Source organism: Salvelinus alpinus, chromosome 3 (assembly GCF_045679555.1).
Source record: "Salvelinus alpinus chromosome 3, SLU_Salpinus.1, whole genome shotgun sequence".
NCBI lineage: Eukaryota > Metazoa > Chordata > Actinopteri > Salmoniformes > Salmonidae > Salvelinus > Salvelinus alpinus.
Genome location: NC_092088.1, coordinates 14055903 through 14079213, shown reverse-complemented (window position 1 = coordinate 14079213; position 23311 = coordinate 14055903).

Genomic DNA, 23311 nt, shown 5'->3' with positions numbered 1-23311 from the left:
GACTTGGTGTATAGAGAGAAAAAGAGAGGGCCTAGGAGGTAGATGGTGGTGTTAAGATGAAGGGCTGTCCAGCACGTCTCCTATCCGGAGGGCAGTGAGAAGAGTGGAAGAAAGGAGTGAAGTTGAGGAAGTAATGGTAGCAGGAGTAGAAACACCACATGATGTTCCTTGTCAACAAAGACATCCTGACATGTTGCATGTTAACAAGGTGGACTTTGTAGCGTGTAATACTTTGGTTATCAACTGCACAGCGCAAACAGAGAGGAAACATGAGAAAATAGGCATCATTGTGAGTGCGGCTTAGTGTTTTTTGGGACTCAGGGACTCAAGGAATCCTGTCGATGAATGAATGCTCCGTCCTCACAGGCACCTGAGCCTGTTTAGGTATGTGATTTGAACTGTCACTGAAGAAGTGGCATGTTTTTTTGTTATTATTTTATTGTTGATTTTTGTATGATGCCAGGTCCCCCCCCCATTCCCGTACAGTAGGTGGCGGCAATACACAAATAGAAGAGGGCCTAGAACTGAGCCCTGAGAGCATGTGATGCAGCTACTCAACTCCTCACCATTATATATTCACTATGTCGCCATGGTTACTAAAGGCCTTGGTGCTTGCTCCATCTACTCCCCTATTCTACTGTGTCAGCCTGTCAGGTTCTCTGGACTAGTTTGGGAGAGTCAGTAGGCGAGTGAAGGAGGCTCTTTAGGTCGATACTTCTTAATTTTCTACCTAACCTTGGCAGTTAGAGAGGCATTCAAATGTGATTAATTGAATGTTATTCTGCTGAGTTGGCTGAAGGTGTGTGCTTATGTCCCCTCATGGAGGAAAAGCCTCATAAACACAATTCACCTTATCACAGCGTCAATATTGCCCAAATTAACTGAATTATGAATAACGGAATACATTCCTTCACGCTAGGGACCTTTTTGATGTGATTAAGGAAATGTAAAATGAACACAAAATGTCAAAATTACTTCTGATTTAATCTGATTGGGAATGATTTTGGTTAGGAGTTGTGTTCTTGTGGTCAGTCATTTTGGTGAGTCGTTGTGTAGTTCAGTAATTGTGGGGTTCAGTAGTTGTGTAGTTGTGGTCAGTAGTTGTGGTCAGTAGTTATGGTCAGCAGTTTTGTGGTTGTGGTCAGTAGTTGTGTGGTTGTGGTCAGTAGTTGTGGTCAGAAGATAAAATATGGTGCAGATAGAGATGGCAGCTTTGCTTAGGAAACTGTGCAGTAATTTTTATTTTTGATGTATTATTTATTACATTGTTAGCCCAGAAAACAACTTCTTTGGGATAGGGGGGGCGCTGTTTTCACTTTGGGAAAAAATCGTGCCCAATTTAAACGGCCTCGTACTCTATTCTAGATCGTACAATATGCATATTATTATTACTATTGGATAGAAAACACTCTCAAGTTTTTAAAACTGTTTGAATTATATCTGTGAGTAAAACAGAACTCATTTGGCAGCAAACTTCCAAACAGGAAGTGAAAAATCTGAAAACGAGGCTCTGTTTCAGGGCCTGCCTATTCAACTGGCTTTTATTTATCGATATGTATGCACTTCATACGCCTTCCACTAGATGTCAACAGGCAGTGGAAGGTTGAATGGGGTGTCTAGCTTGATCTGAGGCCGAATAAGAGCTTTTGGAGTGACAGGTCAGCCATTTTGTCAGTTTTCCACGGCGTGCGAAGGAGCTCCACAATCAATGTCTTCTGAAAAGCGTTCGGTATACACGGCGAATATCTCCGGCTCTGTTTTTATTTGATACATATGAGAAAAACATCATAAAGTAGGATTTTTAAACCGAGTTTTATCAGTTTATTCAACGTTTATTGGGACTTTTGGAATTTTCCGTTCTTTGCGCCAAGAGAAGATGGGCATGTTCGCGCCACATGGCTAGCCAAGGTTGCTAATTCGACAGAAGAAATGGACATTCTAAAACCAAACAACGATTTATTCTGGACCAAGGACTCCTTGCACAACATTCTGATGGAAGCTCAGCAAAAGGAAGACACAATTTATGATGTTATTTCGTATTTCTGTGGAATATGTTCACTCCAACAGGGGGTAGAATATGTGAGCGCTGTCTCACAGTAATGCTTTTTGTATGTTGTAGTAAAGTTATTTAAAAAAATCTAATACAGCGGTTGCATTAAGAACCAGTGTATCTTTCATTTGCTGTACAACATGTATTTTTTAGTAAAGTTTATGATGAGTTCTTTGATTAGATTAGGTGACTGTCCAAAATATCTCCGGAGATTTTGGTGAATTGTTGCTACATTTTCACAATGTATAACCACGATTTGCAGCTCTAAATATGCACATTTTCGAACAAAACATAAATGTATTGTATAACATGATGTTATAAAACTGTCATCTGATGAAGTTGTCCAAAGGTTAGTGATTAATTTTATCTGTATTGCTGTTTTTGTGAAATCTATGCTGGCGGTGGATAAATAGCTTTGTGTGTTTGGCTATTGTGATGAGCTAATATAATTCTATATTGTGTTTTCGCTGTAAAACACTTAAAAAATCGGAAATATTGGCTGGATTCACAAGATGTTTATCTTTCATTTGCTGTACACCATGTATTTTTCATAAATGTTTTATGATGAGTATTTATGTATTTCACGTTGCTCTCTGTAATTATTCTGGCTGCTTTGGTGCTATTTGTGATGGTGGCTACAATGTAAACACAGGATTTGTAGCTATAAATATGCACATTTTCGAACAAAACATAAATGTATTGTATAACATGATGTTATAAGACTGTCATCTGATGAAGTTGTTCTAGGTTAGTGATTCATTTTATCTCTATTTGTGGGTTTTGTGAAAGCTACCTATGCGGTGGAAACATGGTGAAAATATGCCGTTGTGTGTTTGGCTATTGTGGTTAGCTAATATAAATACATATTGTGTTTTCGCTGTAAAACATTTTAACATTCGGAAATGATGGCTGGATTCATAAGATGTTTATCTTTCATTTGCTGTATTGGACTTGTGATTTCATGAAATTATATTATATGATATCCCTGTCCCGTTAGGCTAGGAGATGCTTTGAGGCTGTATTTGTATTTTTTTTGTATTTTATTCACCCAACTTCACTGTAAGATTTACACCTGTTGTATTCGGCGCATGTGACAAATACAATTTGATTTGATTTGCACATCAGACTGCAGTCGGAGCATCGTGATCGAAAAACGTTCAACATGAATGACATTAACCATCCTTATTCAAATATCTTCCATTTCTCTGAGTGTATTTATTCAGGTCTAACCAGGATGTGCCTATACAGCCTCAAAGCATCTCCAGCCCTCCCAGAGTCAACATGGGTGATTGTTGAGGGGTTTAAACAAGCCTCCAAGCAATTTATTTCCAAGGATTAAGTCATCTAATGAATAGCACTGAGTCAATTAGAGCTGGAACTGGGTTTCTTTATCTTTCTCTATTGGCGGTACGCCCTAAATGCCCACCTTGACAGGCCATATCAGCAAACGGCAGGGGAACAGAGAGAGGAAATAAATAAGAATGGGAAAAGAGAACGGGTGGGTGACTTTTTCTTTTGATGATGAAATCTCTGTCTCACTCTCCCCCCTCTCTTCGCTCTCTTTCTCTGCCCCTCTCTCTCTCTGCACAAAGTTATTCTGTCGGGTCTGAAAGACGGATGACTGTGCCTGTATTATGGTGATTGATGTTACAAAGCAAGTTAAATTTAACACATTGCTTGGTGTAAAGCCTTATTTCCCAGAGTGCCTTTCGAGTGAGTTGTAGAGTTACCAGCTACATGTATGCCTGTATTTGTTAGTGAAAGAGACATGGTTCTTGCATGTACTTTTTCTTGCATGGCTAACTACCAGGAAGTTTAAAAAGACCGGCTGAGTCGGCGAGGAAACGCAAATTCATGAGCTCGCCTTGACTGACAGCTCTTTGAAACACATATGTTAAGTAACTTGGACGCAGTGTTGCATCAAATTTGGTGATACACAAAGCGTTGCATTTCTCTTGTAGCACAGTTCACAGCAGCACTGATGGATGTGTTGACTTGATAACTGTATCAGAGTTTTGAACGACCCTTCCCCCCCGTTTCTACCATGCTGGCTGAAGACCAAGCTAGCCAGTAACTAGCTAACACCAGACACAGATGAAGACCTAGCTAGCTAGTAACTAGCTAACACCAGACACAGATGAAGACCAAGCTAGCCAGTAACTAGCTAACACCAGACACAGATGAAGACCAAGCTAGCCAGTAACTAGCTAACACCAGACACAGATGAAGACCTAGCTAGCCAGTAACTAGCTAACACCAGGCACAGATGAAGATCTAGCTAGCCAGTAACTAGCTAACACCAGACACAGATGAAGACCTAGCTAGCCAGTAACTAGCTAACACCAGACACAGACGAAAGTACAAGTAATTTTGGCACCAGTACAGTAGCTATCAAGTTATATAAACCATGCCCCTCTGCAAACACGCCTTTTCCGATCTTAGGTACAAGGCGGTACTTATTTTAATTAGGTAAGAGAATATCATGTTACCATTGGTTTATTAAACTGAGAGTTAAGGCGACATCACGTTGTTCCTTAATAATGAGTGCAAGTGTTTGACATGATGGAGAAGACAAGTAATTTTAAGATCAAACTTGATCAATGTAGTAGCAACAGTCATTTTTCATACTTTGATCTGGGTTCCTTCAAATGTCATGATTTTGACTGTTCATGACCTTCAATACAATACTTATTTCATAAAGCCTTATTTTGAGGGCATAGACTCTAAACATAACAATTAAGGCTTAGATTCAATCAGATCAAGCATTAACCTCCAATAGCAGTGTAACGGCTGATTTCCTCCTCTTCGTCTGAAGGATCGGACCAAGACGCAGAGTGGAAAGTGTCCATGTTTTATTATCAATAAACTGAACACTACACGAAACAAAATAACAAAAGAGAATCTAACCGACAAACAGTCCCGTGTGGCACAACTACAGAAACACCCACCAACAAAGGACCAAGCAGAGTGGAAAAGGGCAGCGACAGCAGCAGCAGCAGCGGAGAAAAACCCAGGACTCATGGACGTGGGAGGAGATTCTGGACGGTAAGGGACCCTGGGCTCAGCCAGTGGAATATCGCCGTCCTAAAGCCGAGTTGGAGGCAGCAAAGGCAGAGAGGCGCTGGTATGAGGAGGCAGCGCAGCGACGCGGTTGGGAGCCCGAGAGTCAGACCCAAAAATGTCTTGTGGGGGGGGGGACACACGCGGAGTGTGGCAAAGCCGGGTAGGAGACCTGAGCCAACTCCCCGTGCTTACCGTGGAGTGAGAGTGCGTCGTACTGGTCAGACACCGTGTTATGCGGTGGAGCGCAAGGTGTCCCCAGTACGCGTGCTTAGCCCAGTGCGGGCTATTCCACCTCGCCGCACTGGTAGGGCTAGGTTGGGCATCGAGCCGGGTGTCATGAAGCCGGCCCAACGCATCTGGTCTCCAGTGCGTCTCCTCGGGCCGGCGTACATGGCATCAGCCTTACAAATGGTGTCCCCGGTTCGCCAGCATAGCCCAGTGCGGGCTATTCCACCTCGCCGCACTGGCAGGGCTACGGGGACCATTCAACCAGGTAAGGTTGGGCAGGCTCGGTGCTCAAGAGCTCATGTACTCCTTCACGGTCCGGTATATCCGGTGCCACCTCCACGTACCAGTCCTCCGGTGGCAGCCCCCCGCACCAGGCTGTCTCTCCGTCTCCTCCCTACAGGTGTACCTGCCTGCCCAGCGACGTCTGAGCTGCCTGCCTGCCCAGCGACGTCTGAGCTGCCTGCCTGCCCAGCGCCGTCTGAGCTGTCTGCCCAGCGCCGTCTGGGCTGCCTGCCTGCCCAGCGCCGTCTGGGCTGCCTGCCTGCCCAGCGCCGTCTGAGCTGCCTGGCTGCCCCGAGCCGTCAGAGCCACCCGTCAGTCAGGAGCCGCTGGAGCCGTCCGTCAGTCAGGAGCCGCCGGAGCCGCCAGCCAGCCAGGAGCTGCCAGAGCCGCCAGCCAGCCAGAAGCAGCCAGAGCCGCCAGCCAGCCAGGAGCTGCCAGAGCCGCCAGCCAGGAGCCGCCAGAGCCGCCAGCCAGCCAGGACCAGCCAGAGCCGTCAGCCAGCCATGACCAGCCAGAGCCGTCAGCCAGCCATGACCAGCCAGAGCCGTCAGCCAGCCATGACCAGCCAGAGCCGTCAGCCAGCCATGACCAGCCAGAGCCGTAAGCCAGTCCGGAGCTGCCCCTCAGTCCGGTGCTGCCCCTCAGTCCGGTGCTGCCCCTCAGTCCGGTGCTGCCCCTTAGTCCAGTGGCGTTGATATGGAGGGTGGTTGTTAGGAGGAGGCCACGGAGGCGATTAAGGAGGCGGACAAAGACATTGTTAAAGTGGGGTCCACGTCCCGCGCCAGAGCCGCCACCGCGGACAGATGCCCACCCAGACCCTCCCCTAGAGTTTTAGGTGGTGCGCCCGGAGTTCGCACCTTGAGGGGGGGGGTTCTGTCACGTTCCTGACCTGTTTTCCCTTGTTTTGTATTTATTTAGTTGGTCAGGGCGTGAGTTGGGTGGGTTGTCTATGTGTGATTTTCTATGTTGGGATTTTGTGTTTGGCCTGGTATGATTCTCAATCAGAGGCAGCTGTCAATCGTTGTCCCTGATTGAGAATCATACTTAGGCAGCAGGGGTTTCACGTGTGTTTTGTGGGTGTTTGTTGCCGTGTTAGTGTTTTTTCACCACATGGTACTGTTTCGGTTTTCTGCACATCGTTTATTGTTTTTGTATTTCAGTGTTCAGTTCGGTTTTAATAAATCATCATGAGCACTTACCACTCTGCATATTGGTCCGATCCTTCTCGCCTCTCCTCGTCCGATGAGGAGGACGAAATAGACAATCGTTACAAGCAGACACCTGCATTGCGGATGTTTTGGCGGTGTCAAAGGTGGAGGTGCGTTAGAGCCCTCAAATCAGTGAGCAGAAGCCACACCCGCCCCACTCCCGTTAGAAGTTAAGAACGAGAAAGTGTAGGCTACATTGAAGTAATTACGCTAAAATTGAAAAATCATTCAACAAAAGAATGAGGATTTTTATCATTCTAATTGAGGTGTAGAGACATGCCCATCGCAGGATGTGTAAAAAAAATGAGATCATTGATGCAATTTCATTGTTGTTTGAGTGGCTTTGTGCATCACTCAATTAGCTTAAGATGATTTTACTGCAACACTGCTCACTTCATCCAAGTTGCGTGACATAAGCGTTTGGTTGAAAAAGTGTCATCCTACAAATACCTAGGTATTTGGTTCGATGACAAGTTGTCCTTTAAAGTTCATGTGGATAATCTTGTAACAAAGCTTAAATTGAAATTGGGTTTTTATTTTCGTAATAAAGCTTGCTTCCCGCTTATGGCTAGAAAGAAGCTTGTTCAGGCCACTTTTCTCTCTGTAATTGATTATGGTGACTTCTTGTATATGCATGCAGCATCCTCCATTTTACAGAGACCGGACTCTGCATCCTTGCACTTTATTACAAATGCCAAGTCACTCACCCACCATTGCACATTGTACCAAATGGTAGGTTGGACCTCACTTTATATGCACAGAAAGATACATTTGTATGTGTTCATCTACAAATCCCATTTTTTGCCATACCCGGTCTGCTAGGTGGTTGCTACTTAAAGTCCCCAGGACGTACAGTTTTAGGCAAGACTGCCTTCTCATCTTGTGCACCAGACGCATGGAATAGTCTACAATCGATGCTTCATCTAGATATGTTAGTGCCACTGAATGAATTTTAAATATTGATGGGAGACTTTGTTACAAAGGAGTATAAATGCTTTTTTTAGGCTGGATCATGTTGTTGTATTGTATTGTTGTATGTTTTAATTCTGTAATGTATTGATTGTTGCTGCCTTCTTGGCCAGGTCTCCCTTGAAAAAGAGACCCTGGATCTCAATGGGCTTTTCCTGGTTAATTAAAAATAAATAAAAAGAGCTGTCAGTCAAGGCGAGCTGATAGTTTAAAGCTCTACCCGCCCACTCATCCTGTCTTTTCAAACTTCCTGTTAGTACTTTTTCTCAAATGTTGAGCATTTTTATCCCAGAAAAATATCATTTTAGTCACTCATGAGGCTATTTCTCATGGGAATCAGAATGACTATTCGGCACATATCCCTTGACTATTATAACACATGACATATTCTAATACAAAAGCATTAACATATTTCAGCAAAACGTCACTATACCATTGGTGATATCCCATTGGAAGTTACATAGGTGTTTAAGAAACTCATACACTTCAGTAAACTTAAAACTACAAAGCCATCCATGTTCAACCATAATATGTGATAATGATTCAACAGAACAGATGAACCGGAATGACATTTACTCTCACAGGTGGCCAAAAATAACTAACTGAAAGCCACACCCCTAATAAGCCACGCCTCCAGTTCTGTGCTCTAACCCGCTGGGTCATATCTCATTAACCCAGCATCAACAAACCAACCTTGATCTTTTGAAAAAGCAACCCAACTAAGTGACCCAATGTCCACAACACAGTATTTTTTATTCACTAACAAATTCAAATTCAGTCATGGGTGGTAACTCTACAATTCACTTGAAAGGCAAGGCACTCTGGGAAATATGCAAATAAAGCACTACACTAAGCAGTGTGTTAATTCAACACTGGCGTGGTCCACACTTTAAACGGGTCCACACTTTAAATGTTAATTTAACAATGGGGAATTTGCTGTGTAATCCTCAGAGCATGCGCAGACCAGCTGGCTGGTGTGTTTACGGACATATTCAATCAATCCTTATCCCAGTCTGCTGTTCCCACATGCTTCAAGATGGCCACCACTGTTCCTGTTCCCAAGAAAGCTAAGGTAACTGAGCTAAATGACTATCGCCCCGTAGCACTCACTTCCGTCATCATGAAGTGCTTCGAGAGACTAGTCAAGGACCATATCACCTCCACCCTACCTGACACCCTAGACCCACTCCAATTTGCTTACCGCCCCAATAGGTCCACAGACGACGCAATCGCAATCACACTGCACACTGCCCTAACCCATCTGGACAAGAGAAATACCAATGTAAGAATGCTGTTCATCGACTACAGCTCAGCATTTAACACCATAGTACCCTCCAAACTCGTCATTAAGCTCGAGACCCTGGGTCTCGACCCCGCCCTGTGCAACTGGGTCCTGGACTTCCTGACGGGCCGCCCCCAGGTGGTGAGGGTAGGTAACAACATCTCCACCACGCTGATCCTCAACACTGGGGCCCCACAAGGGTGCGTTCTCAGCCCTCTCCTGTACTCCCTGTTCACCCATAACTGCATGGCCATGCACGCCTCCAACTCAATCATCAAGTTTGCAGACGACACTACAGTGGTAGGCTTGATTACCAACAACGACGAGGCGGCCTACAGGGAGGAGGAGAGGGCCCTCGGAGTGTGGTGTCAGGAAAATAACCTAACACTCAATGTCAGCAAAACAAAGGAGATGATTGTGGACTTCAGGAAACAGCAGAAGGAGCAGCCCCCTATCCACATCGACGGGACAGTAGTGGAGAAGGTGGAAAGTTTTAAGTTCCTCGGCGTACACATCACGGACAAACTGAAATGGTCCACCCACACAGACAGCATGGTGAAGAAGGCGCAGCAGCGCCTCTTCAACCTCAGGAGGTTGAAGAAATTCAGCTTGTCACCAAAAACACTCACAAACTTTTACAGATGCACAATCGAGAGCATCCTGTCGGGCTGTGTCACCGCCTGGTACAGCAACTGCTCCGCCAACAACCGTAAGGCTCTCCAGAGGGTAGTGAGGTCTGCACAACGCATCACCGGGGGCAAACTACCTGCCCTTCAGGACACCTACACCACCCGATGTCACGGGAAGGCCAAAAAGATAATCAAGGACAACAACCACCCGAGCCACTGCCTGTTCACCCCGCTATCATCCAGAAGGCGAGGTCAGTACAGGTGCATCAAAGCGGGGACCGAGAGACTGAAAAACAGCTTCTATCTCAAGGCCATCAGACTGTTATACAGCCATCACTAACATTGAGTGGCTGCTGCCAACATACTGACTCATCTCTACCCACTTTAATAATGAAAAAATGTATGTAATAAATGTATCACTAGCCACTTCAAACAATGCCACTTTATATAATGTTTACATACCCTACATTACTCATCTCATATGTATATACTGTACTCTATACCATCTACTGCATCTTGCCTAAGCCGTTCGGCCATCGCTCGTTCATATATTTGTATTTTTATGTACATATTCTCATCCATTCCTTTACACTTGTGTGTATAAGGTAGTTGTTGTGAAATTGTTAGGTTAGATTACTTGTTAGATATTACTTAGATATTACTGCATGGTCGGAACTAGAAGCACCAGCATTTCGCTACACTCGCATTAACATCTGCTAACCATGTGTATGTGACAAATACAATTTGATTTGATTTGATTTGGGGCATGGAGTGAGAGTGTGGAGGGAGAGGAGAGACACCACATATATCGTCTCACTCATCTAGTCAGGTGGGACAGATGACGCAAAGGTCATAAGCAGACACACAAACCATTCTAAACAAAATTCTGCAGGCAGATCTCTAGTTACACCCCAGAACATCGCACAGCCACCACCTGAATGGACCAGACAAACTCCTCTCAGTAGATTAGGTTCTCTTCCCATCCATTTATCCACATTTAGCTGGGAACAAGAAAAGTTATCTTCTCAGGTCAATCCTAGTGCAACTCCTACTACACTCAAATATGGTTGTAAACTTATAGCCAGGGGGTATGAGGAGGAGAGAGCAAACCACACACCAGTCAGAGTTATACTTAAACTTCACATTTAACAATAGTTAAGCTTTTGCAATAGCATTTGACTTTCAACATTTCAGTATCTCTAATGAAAAGTTGAGAGTGGTCAACATAATGGCAACTGAGATCTTTTATAGTAAAGATCCACCCCCTAGTCGACATGACAAACCACAGATAATAGGAACTGTTCACAAAGAAAGACTTTTACTTGAGAGAGGAGTATCCCATAGCCAGATAGCATTCGCTATAAATTATCTTTCAGTTTGGTCTCTAAGACGAGGTTCTAATCTCGTTCCTGGTACTTCATAGTACAAAAACACCAACTCATCCAATGGCATATATCAATTGTCAATTCTAGATACTCCCATCTCAAGAACACCCCACCCCTGGACAAGCTCACTGAGGGGAGTGAGCTTCTAGGTCATATACTATCTCAAGATAAGTGCAACATCAGAGGGGACATACAATGGTTCCAGACACTGCCATACTCCTCCCCCCAATGGGAAAAGGAGGGAGTGACTGGCGTGCAAACATTGTGGAGACACTTAATTGGTTCCCTATTAATCATGCCATCCCTTCACATGGTTTAAGAATAGTTAAAGACACGTTCGCATAAGAAGACAATGTTCCATTCTGTCCTCCTCGCCTTCTGATATTCTGCATAGCACCAGATGGTTTAACAGATACATTCACATATGAAGACAAGCCTGACCTCTCCCCTCTCTGGGCCCCAAGTGACTGAGCCCTAGCTGAGAAGGGATAAGTGCAACTGCCAACCCTATAGTCCAAAGGGAAACATTCTAATGACAAGTATCTCACATAAGCATATTATGAAAATAAAACATCTATCTATGTTACCCAACTAATTCTGATTCATCCGCAACAGGGGGGGGGGGATGGGTGAAGTAGTAGTGAGTACCCTCTATTGAGAAATGAAGGGTAGGTTGTATCAACATCGATTAACCCTTCAACTGGGTTAAATCAATGTTAAATCAACCCTTCAACTGGGTTAAACCAATGTTAAATCAACCCTTCAACTGGGTTCAATCAATGTTAAATCAACCTTTCAACTGGGTTAAACCAATGTTAAATCAACCCCTCAACTGGGTTAAACCAATGTTAAATCAACCCCTCAACTGGGTTAAATCAATGTTAAATCAACCCCTCAACTGGGTTAAATCAATGTTAAATCAACCCCTCAACTGGGTTAAATCAATGTTAAATCAACCCTTCAACTGGGTTAAACCAATGTTAAATCAACCCCTCAACTGGGTTAAACCAATGTTAAATCAACCCCTCAACTGGGTTAAACCAATGTTAAATCAACCTTTCAACTGGGTTAAACCAATGTTAAATCAACCCATCAACTGGGTTAAACCAATGTTAAATAAACCCTTCAACTGGGTTAAACCAATGTTAAATCAACCCCTCAACTGGGTTAAACCAATGTTAAATCAACCCCTCAACTGGGTTAAACCAATTTTAAATCAACTCATCAACTGGGTTAAACCAATGTTAAATCAACCCATCAACTGGGTTAAACCAATGTTAAATCAACCCCTCAACTGGCTTAGATCTGTCACATCTGCTCCTGCTCACCCCCCGGCGCTTAAGGGCGCCAGGCTGCCCTGCATCACGCACTCCTATCATCCACTATGCACACTTGCCTTCCCTCGTCACGCGCATCAGCGATATTGGACTCACCTGGACTCATTCATCACCTGTTAATTTCCTCCCCTATATTTGTCAGTTCCCTTGCTCTGTTCCCTGCTGCCGCATTAATTGTTTATTGTCTGTGTTACCTGTTTGCTGACGCTGTTACTGGCTCGTTCCATGTCCGTTCTATATTAAATGTTTTACTCCCCGTACCTGCTTCGCCTCTCCAGCGTCAACTCATGTGACAAAATCAATGTTGAATCAACCCTTCAACTGGATTAAATCAATGTTAAATCAACCCTTCAACTGGATTAAATCAATGTTAAATCAACCCTTCAACTGGATTAAATCAATGTTAAATCAACATGTATCTCATAATCTTGTTGCACCAAAATGTAAACCTCGTTTTAAATGAATCCTAGTTTAGTCTAATCCTTCTTCTGAACTAAATTTAATTTGGACTTTAAACCTAGATCAAATTGTCCATTATGACATGTCACTAATCATAGTTTAGTGATTTAACCTTAGTTGAACTAATCCAGATTTAAAATTAAGTGGTGCAACACATCTCTGATTAATTATAAACCTAGATTTAAAATATCTAGATTAGGTGTAATCTAAGATTAATTTAAACCATGTTGGTGCAACCCACCCGAATACTTGAATTAGCTCCCAGCGCGTACGCCAAGGCTTTAGTGCAGTGGTCTAATGCCACATGTACGGAGCAATAGACTCTGAGAGACTGTGTGTGTGAGCTGGAGTTCCAGTGTGTGTTGTGTCTGCGTGGCGGCACGTAGGGATCAGACAGGGGATCAGGCCAGGAATATCGGTGGAATATTTCTCGTTAAAACAGTGAACTGGAACCACCCCGGAGCTTCAGTCCCAGACTACGGGAGCGGAGAGACTCGACTATGATTGGTGCCAAACTGAGAGCAGCTCTCAGAGCAATCTAGTGGCGCTGCAGTGTTCCACAGTCTTCTTGTTTCAGGGGTTTGTTCTCTATTCATCCATCTTGCTTGGTTTTTCTCCCTTTCACTCTCTCCCCTTTTCTCTCCCTCTTTCTCTTTCCTTCATTCATCTTTCTCTCTGTCTCTCTCTCTCTCTCTGTCTCCCTCGCTTAGGCTTAGTGATTGCCCGAGATCCTGGCCTCTGTGTTGTATCGTAAAAGCAGTGGGTAGCCGCTGGCCTCAGTGTGAGTGTCTGGCATCAGTACCGGCAACTGGTCCCACGGTACTCTGAGGCAGGCTGCCAGTGGTAAGGTGTGACCAATTTCACCATGATGAACAGCCTGTTAGAGGAGCAGAGAGAGAGAGGGCGGAGGAGGGGGATACTGGAGAGAGAGAGAGCGACATAGGGGGGGGGGGGGGGGGGCTGGCAAGAGAGTTGGCAAGAGCTATAGAAGGCAGGGGACGGAAGGGGAAAGAGGAGCAGAGAGATGGGAAAGGAAGGACAGAAAGGAAGCACAGTGTCAAGGAAGGGCAGGGCAGGACAGGACAGGGGAGCGCAGGGCACTTCAGGGCATGGCAGGGGAGGTCTCAACACAGCAGCTCATAAAAGTCAAAAGGGCAGACAGCTTCCTGGTCTTTAATCCCCTAAGGTCGATGTCTACGCCCCAGTGGAAATCTAATTAGCATCATCAAAACATCCCCATTAAAAATGAGTCAGTTTAATGATATCTGAGTGAAACAAGGTTACAGTAACATGAGTCCCTTATACAAGCCATGGTGTAAACACCAGACGGTGGAATCTCAGACGCATCCTACATATGATTTATTTTTAATATACTTCGAATACAAACCTGGAATGAAAAAATGCAAATTACGGTATAATACCAAACCAATTTGAACTCAAATCAACCCAATATCTCAAAACCAGGCTGTTGTACGATAGAGATAACGAAGGTAAATAATGGTGATAGATGTTTAGCAGAGTAAGAGGGCCTGAAAAGCTGTGATACTTGGTGAAAATTGGGGATACTGTATATTCATTATTGACCACTGCCTCATGTGCCTTTATCTATAATTAAGGTTGAGTAGCATTCTCCTTGAGGGCTGTGTACTGCATTGCCCAATGAACACGCTGCCGTGCTGCTGGATTCACAGAAAAAGAAGCAATAAGAGACGCCTCTAAATGTGATTTGGTTAAAGAACGGGTCACAATGAGAGATGAAAAACGATAGCGAGAAAAACACAATGTAAATGATGGAGGCTGTATTGTAATCCTGAGAAGAGATATTGGAAAATGTCAATGTGTGGATGGAAAAAATGATTTTCTCTACTCTCCTCTTTGTCTCCCCCAGAGTGTGTATAATGCTGTTGATTACCATAGAAGAGACTACTTCTTGGAGGGGACTGATATCCCCATACTGACATTGGAAATATTGCCAGAACATTCCCAAAGTCTACAAATCTGGAACTTATATATATATTATATTATTTTCTTTATATTATATTGAGCCTCACATACTTAGCTTGGGGCTAGTTCTGTACATGACTTTCACAGCAGGGGAATTGAATTCTGTCGCCAAGTTGTTTGTGGTGTGTTTGTGTGTGTGTGTGTGTGTTACTGTTTGTGTGCACGTGTGTGTTTATTGTCAATGGTATTCGGCTCATTAACAATATCCAGATAGAGTTCTCAGGTCACCCTCTGAAGTAAAATGGAATTCCCAGAGTGGAACACTGAGTTCAAATAAATAATTGAGTTCCATTGATTCTAGAGTTCAGAGTTCACTTCACAACATTGTCGTGTGACATTTTCATAATGTCACGTACATTGTGTGGGATATGTAAGCCTTAGATTTAAACCATTGCAAACTTTTGTAGCAATTGAGTTTATTTTGCATTGTCATCTATTTGATTTGATTCCATTAGCCTTTAACCTTTCTGGGGCAGGGGTTCCGCTAGCGGAACACCGACAACATTCCGCTGAAAAGGCAGCGCGCGAAATTCAAAAATATTTTTTTGAAATATGTAACTTTCACACATTAACATGTCCAATACAGCAAATGAAAGATAAACATCTTGCTAATCTACCCATGGTGTCCGATTTCAAAAAATATTTACAGCGAAAGCACAACATATGATTATGTTAGGTCAGAGCCAAGTCACAAACACACAGACATTTTTTCAGCCAACGATAGGAGTCACAAAAGCAGAAATATAGATAAAATTAATCGCTAACCTTTGATGATCTTCATCAGATGACACTCATAGGACATTGTGTTACACAATACATGTATATTCTGTTCGATAATGTGCATATTTATATATAAAAAATCTCAGTTTACATTGGCGCGTTACGTGCAGTAATGTTTTGATTCCAAAACATCCGGTGATTTTGCAGAAATACTCATAATAAACATTGATAAAAGATGCAAGTGTCATTCACAGAATTAAAGATAAACTTATCCTCTATGCAACCGCTGTGTCAGATTTCAAAAAGACTTTACGGAAAAATAATAATCTGAGAACGGCGCTCAGAACCCAAAACAGCCAAAGAAATAGCCGCCATTTTGGCGTCAACAGAATCTTCATCAGAAGGCACTCCCATGAATCGCAGTTTGACAATAAATGACTGATTTATAAATGACTGATTTATAAATGACTGATTTGAGAAATCGATTTCTCACTTCCTGTTTGGATTTCTTCTCAGGGTTTTGTCTGCCATATGCGTTCTGTTATACTCACAGACATCATTCAAACAGTTTTAGAAACTTCAGAGTGTATTCTATCCAATACTAGTAATAAGTATGCATATATTAGCATCTGGGACAGAGTAGGAGGCAGTTCAGTTTGGACACGCAATACAGTGATCCCTCGCCACTTCGCGGTTCACTTATCGCGGATTCGCTATTTCGCGGATTTTCATAATGCATTTTTTTTTTTTTTGGTGCATTGTGCTCTGCATTCTGATTCGCTAAAAACTCACTCCCGCTTCTTGTATCAAAACATGCTACGAATTGTGCTATCATTTTGTCGTCTCGTGCAGTTATGTGTACGTACATAAAACAGCTTGGCAAATTTACATTAAGTTGGCCAAATTATCTTGTAATTTCGAACATCTCCTAAACCCATAATGTCGACGAAACGGCCTACACGTGAGTCACTGTATTTGTATACATGTAATAGTTGCTAATTGTAAAAAAAAAAAAAGTTTTCTATTTCGCGGATTTCACTTATCGCGGGTCATTTTCGGAACGTAACCCCCGCGATAAACGAGGGATTACTGTATATCCAAAAGTGAAAATGCTGCCCCCTATCCCTAAAAATAACATTTGTGGAGAAATCACAAATGGAAGTGAACAAATCATATTTATATTTTCAAAACTTCATACCTTTGTGGGAAAAAAATAACTATCTGCCGGTAATTGGTATCTAATGTATTGATAACAACAATGGCAGTCACATAGTCTATCAGGTCCAAATGACTTGCCAACTCAACTCCAAAGATAACATGGATGTTTGCCAGCAACATAAGATAACTCTTAAAAACCTTACTAAACCATACTAAACCTTACTGAACACCTCGGTGTCTGCATCTTTCAAACCAATGGTTTTCTTAGTCACCCCAAGGCGCTGCTGAAATCCCTGTGTAGCTGAATGACTGACTGACTGGCTAGCTGATGTGTAAATCCTGTTTGTCATTTGAATCGAGATACTTTCTAAGACTCAGTTTGGGTGAGAGAAGCAGAGCTAGTCAACCCTTCATCAAGTCCTATGGTTACACATACAAACGCGTGCGCGCACACACACACACACACACACACACACACAATTTCCCTGTGATTTCCTGTCAAGGCTGATCATCTTAGTCATTTAGCCGGTTAACAGAGACGCTGTGCAACAGAGCACTGAAGCTGTGTGTCTGTGTGTGTGCATGTGTGTGGGTTTGTGTGTCTGTGTGAGTTTGTGTGTGTTTGTTCGTATGAGAGAAGGAACACAACAGATGGCTAAGTGCCGGATGAAAGTGGAGGGTGTGTGTGTTGGATTGAAGTGTGGCGGTTTCCTGTGCCCATTAGTCATCCAATGGCCAGTGCAGTCGTGGGGTTAAAAGGTTACCAACTTTGTTAAACAAGCTCTGAACTTCACCACTCCACCGCCAGACATTGGCCCAACGCCTGCTGATTGGAGGCTGCGTCCCTCTGTCCTCCCTCTCTATGCAGCTGTTAGTGTGTCAACAGCCCTTAGAAAGCCTAGTAATGTTGGCAGGGTAAATAGTTGTGGCAGGCGACCTCCAGAGTTCATCCCCACAGAGGCTCTCATCGCTAGTGTCCTCCCAAGGAAAGCATCCTTTCTGTGGTCAGAGGAGCAGGCTTCACTGGACTTGGTCCATGGATAAGCAGGGATGTTATTGGTCTTGTGCAGTGGAGGTACATATACAGTGGGGAGAACAAGTATTTGATACACTGACAATTTTGCAGGTTTTCCTACTTACAAAGCATGTAGAGGTCTGTAATTTTTATCATAGGTACACTTCAACTGTGAGAGACGGAATCTAAAACAAAAATCCAGAAAATCACATTGTATGATTTTTAAGTAATTAATTTGCATTTTATTGCATGACATAAGTATTTGATACATCAGAAAAGCAGAACTGAATATTTGGTACAGAAACCTTAGTTTGCAATTACAGAGATCATACGTTTCCTGTAGTTCTTGACCAGGTTTGCACACACTGCAGCAGGGATTTTGGCCCACTCCTCCATACAGACCTTCTCCAGATCCTTCAGGTTTCGGGGCTGTCGCTGGGCAATACGGACTTTCGGCTCCCTCCAAAGATTTTCTATTGGGTTCAGGTCTGGAGACTGGCTAGGCCACTCCAGGACCTTGAGATGCTTCTTACGGAGCCACTCCTTAGTTGCCCTGGCTGTGTGTTTCGGGTCGTTGTCATGCTGGAAGACCCAGCCACGACCCATCTTCAATGCTCTTACTGAGGGAAGGAGGTTGTTGGTCAAGATCTCGCGATACATGGCCCCATCCATCCTCCCCTCAATACGGTGCAGTCGTCCTGTCCCCTTTGCAGAAAAGCATCCCCAAAGAATGATGTTTCCACCTCCATGCTTCACGGTTGGGATGGTGTTCTTGGGGTTGTACTCATCCTTCTATTCCTCCAAACACGGCGAGTGGAGTTTAGAGCAAAAAGCTCTATTTTTGTCTCATCAGACCACATGACCTTCTCCCATTCCTCCTCTGGATCATCCAGATGGTCATTGGCAAACTTCAGACGGGCCTGGACATGCGCTGGCTTGAGCAGGGGGACCTTGCGTGCGCTGCAGGATTTTAATCCATGACGGCGTAGTGTGTTACTAATGGTTTTCTTTGAGACTGTGGTCCCAGCTCTCTTCAGGTCATTGACCAGGTCCTGCCGTGTAGTTCTGGGCTGATCCCTCACATTCCTCATGATCATTGATGCCCCACGAGGTGAGATCTTGCATGGAGCCCCAGACCGAGGGTGATTGACCGTCATCTTGAACTTCTTCCATTTTCTAATAATTGTGCCAACAGTTGTTGCCTTCTCACCAAGCTGCTTGGCTATTGTCCTGTAGCCCATCCCAGCCTTGTACAGGTCTACAATTTATCCCTGATGTCCTTACACAGCTCTCTGGTCTTGGCCATTGTGGAGAGGTTGGAGTCTGTTTGATTGAGTGTGTGGACAGGTGTCTTTTATACAGGTAACGAGTTCAAACAGGTGCAGTTAATACAGGTAATGAGTGGAGAACAGGAGGGCTTCTTAAAGAAAAACTAACAGGTCTGTGAGAGCCGGAATTCTTACTGGTTGGTAGGTGATCAAATACTTATGTCATGCAATAAAATGCAAATTTATTACTTAAAAATCATACAATGTGATTTTCTGGATTTTTGTTTTAGATTCTGTCTCTCACAGTTGAAGTGTACCTATGATAAAAATGACAGACCTCTACATGCTTTGTAAGTAGGAAAACCTGCAAAATCGGCAGTGTATCAAATACTTGTTCTCCCCACTGTAGGTGAACATCTAGGCCTATTAAAAGGTGATGGCCGATAAGCTACACTTTAAAACCTTTCCTGTTGATTTTACAGCAACTTACAGGCAGCCAGCAGCTGGTTACCATAGAACAACAGTACTGTGCATAATTTACTGTGATCTTATTAGGGTGATTTTAGCTAGTGAAAGAATGGATTACTTCATTAAATTAATTGAAGGGAAATGGGGTTTGTATTTTACCATAATTGCAAAGGATTGGTTCAAGCAGGGTGGATGCTAGGTTTACACACTGTATTACAACATATCAATGAATTCCAGTTTGGAAGCCTTTGTTTAAGGCATTTTGGTCTTTCAAATCACTTGCACTTCTAGAGTCCTTACCAAAAGCATCCAAACTGGCAGTGACTATAGAGTGAAACAGACCAAAGGACATGGCAAATACTCAACCTTTAAAATAAATCTTCTTCTGGATCGGTGTCCCCTCCACGGGACAGTTAAGCTAACGTAGGCTAATTTAGAATGGGGTTGTAAGTAACAAGAAAGTTTCCCAGGACAAAGACATATCTGATATTGGCAGAACGCTTAAATTCTTGTTAATCTAACTGCACTGTCCAATTTACAGTAGCTATTCCAGTGAAAGAATACCATGCTATTGTTTGAGGAGGGTGCACAATTTTGAACAAGAAAAGTTATTAACTTCTCTAGGGTATTCAGAATTATGGATGAAATGCATGCCCAAATTAAACTGCCTGCTTCTCGGGACCAGACGATATGATATGCATATAACTGGTAGATTTGGATAGAAAACACTATAAAGTTTCCAAAACTGTTAAAATAGTGTCTGTGAGTATAACAGAACTGATTTGGCAGGCGAAAACCTGAGAAAAATCCATTCAGGAAGAATTTAGATTTTTTTGTCTTCCTGTTTTGACTGCGTTTAAGCCTGTGGATTACTGAAGAAAACACGCGAACAAAACTGAGGTTTTTGGATATAAAGAGACTTTATCGAACAAAAGGAACATTTATTGAGTAAATGAATGTCTGCTGAGTACAACCATATGAAGATTATCAGAGGTAAGGAATTAATTTTATCTCTATTTCTGACTTGTGTAACTGTTCTATTTGGCTGGTTACTGTTTGTAATGATTTGTCTAGTGGGCTATGTTCTCAAATAATCGTAAGCTATGCTTTCGCCGTAAAGCAATTTTTAAATCTGACACCGTGGTTCGATTCACAAGAAGTGAATATTTAAACCTATGTAAAATATGTTTTGTTTTCTGAATTTTTATAATGAGTATTTCTGTATTTGAATTTGGCGCCCAGCAGTTTCACTGGCTGTTGAAGAGGTGGGACGCTAACGTCTCGAGTACCAAAGAGAGGTTAATAAACAAATTAAGGCACATTTGGGCAGTCTCGATACAACATTTTGAACAGAAATGCAATGGTTCATAGGATCAGTCTGAAACTTTGCACATACACTGCTACCATCTAGTGTTCAAAATCTAAATTACACCTGGCCTTTCTCTTGCATTTGGTAAACATTTGGTAAACATGATAATACAAGGAAAAAGGAAACTGCACACTGCTCTTGATAGTATCACTGAACTTTAACTTCTTGTGAATAGGGGGGCGCTGTTTTCACTTTGGAAAAAATCGTGCCCAAATTAAACGGCCTCGTACTCTGTTCTAGATCATACAATATGCATATTATTATTACTATTGGATAGAAAACACTCTGAAGTTTCTAAAACTGTTTGAATTATATATGTGAGTAAAACAGAACTCATTTGGCAGCAAACTTCCATATAGGAAGTGAAAAATCTGAAAACGAGGCTCTGTGTCAGGGCTTGCCTATTCAATTGGCTTTTATTTGTCGATATGTATGCACTTCATACGCCTTCCACTAGATGTCAAAATGGCAGTAGAAGGTTGAATGGGGTGTCTAGCTTGATGTGAGGCCGAATAAGAGCTTTTGGAGTGGCAGGTCCGGTATTTTGTCAGTTTTCGACGGCGCGCGGGGGAACTCGACATTGTCTTCTGAAAAGTGTTCGGTATACACGGCGAATTGCTCCGGCTCTGATTTTATTTGATACATATGAGAAAAACATCATAAAGTAGGATTTTTCAACCGAGTTTGATCAGTTTATTCAACGTTTATTGGGACTTTTGGAATTTTTCGTTCCAGGCGCAAACATTTCTTGGACACGTGAGCTCGACATGGCTAGCCAAAGTTGCTAATTCGACAGAAGAAATGGACATTCTAAAACCAAACAACGATTTATTCTGGACCAAGGACTCCTTGCACAACATTCTGATGGAAGCTCAGCAAAAGTAAGACACAATTTATGATGTTATTTCGTATTTCTGTGGAATATGTTCACTCCAACAGGTGGTAGAATATGTGAGCGCTGTCTCACAGTAATGCTTTTTGTATGTTGTAGTAAAATTATTTTAAAAAATCTAATACAGCGGTTGCATTAAGAACCAGTGTATCTTTCATTTGCTGTACAACATGTATTTTTTAGTAAAGTTTATGATGAGTTCTTTGATTAGATTAGGTGACTGTCCAAAATATCTCCGGAGATTTTGGTGAATTGTTGCTACATTTTCACAATGTATAACCACGATTTGCAGCTCTAAATATGCACATTTTCGAACAAAACATAAATGTATTGTATAACATGATGTTATAAGACTGTCATCTGATGAAGTTGTCCAAAGGTTAGTGATTCATTTTATCTGTATTGCTGTTTTTGTGAAATCTATGCTGGCGGTAGATAAATAGCTTTGTGTGTTTGGCTATTGTGATGAGCTAATATAATTCTATATTGTGTTTTCGCTGTAAAACACTTAAAAAATCGGAAATATTGGCTGGATTCACAAGATGTTTATCTTTCATTTGCTGTACACCATGTATTTTTCATAAATGTTTTATGATGAGTATTTATGTGTTTCACGTTGCTCTCTGTCACGCCCTGGCCTTAGTTATCTTTGTTTTCTTTATTATTTTAGTTAGGTCAGGGTGTAACATGGGGGATGTTTGTGTGTTTTTGTCTCGTCTAGGGTGTTTGTATTGTCTAGGGGGTGTTTGTAGAGTTCATGGGGTTGTGTTCATTGTAGGTGTTTATGTAAGTCTATGGTTGCCTAGATTGGTTCTCAATTAGAGACAGCTGTCTATCATTGTCTCTAATTGGGAGCCATATTTAGGCAGCCATAGTCATTAGGTAGGTTGTGGGGGATTGTCTATGTGTAGTGTTTAGTGTCAGCACTATTTGTTTGTATAGCTTCACGGTCGTTTGTGGTTTTGTATAGTTTTGTCAGTGTTCGTTTCATTTTCGTCTTCATTAAAAGGAAGATGAATTGCTATCACGCTGCGCCTTGGTCCTCCTCTCTTTCTCCTAACGACGATCGTGACACTCTCTGTAATTATTCTGGCTGCTTTGGTGCTATTTGTGATGGTGGCTGCAATGTAAAACCAGGATTTGTAGCTATAAATATGCAAATTTTTCGAACAAAACATAAATGTATTGTATAACATGATGTTATACGACTGTCATCTGAAGTTGTTCAAGGTTAGTGATTAATTTTATCTCTATTTGTGGGTTTTGTGAAGGCTACCTATGCGGTGGAAACATGGTGAAAATATGCCGTTGTGTGTTTGGCTATTGTGGTTAGCTAATATAAATACATATTGTGTTTTCGCTGTAAAACATTTTAAAAATCGGAAATGATGGCTGGATTCACAAGATGTTTATTTTCATTTGCTGTATTGGACTTGTGATTTCATGAAAATTATATTATATGATATCCTTGTCCCGCTAGGCTATGCTAGTCAGCTTTTTTGATGAGGATGCTCCCGGATCCGGG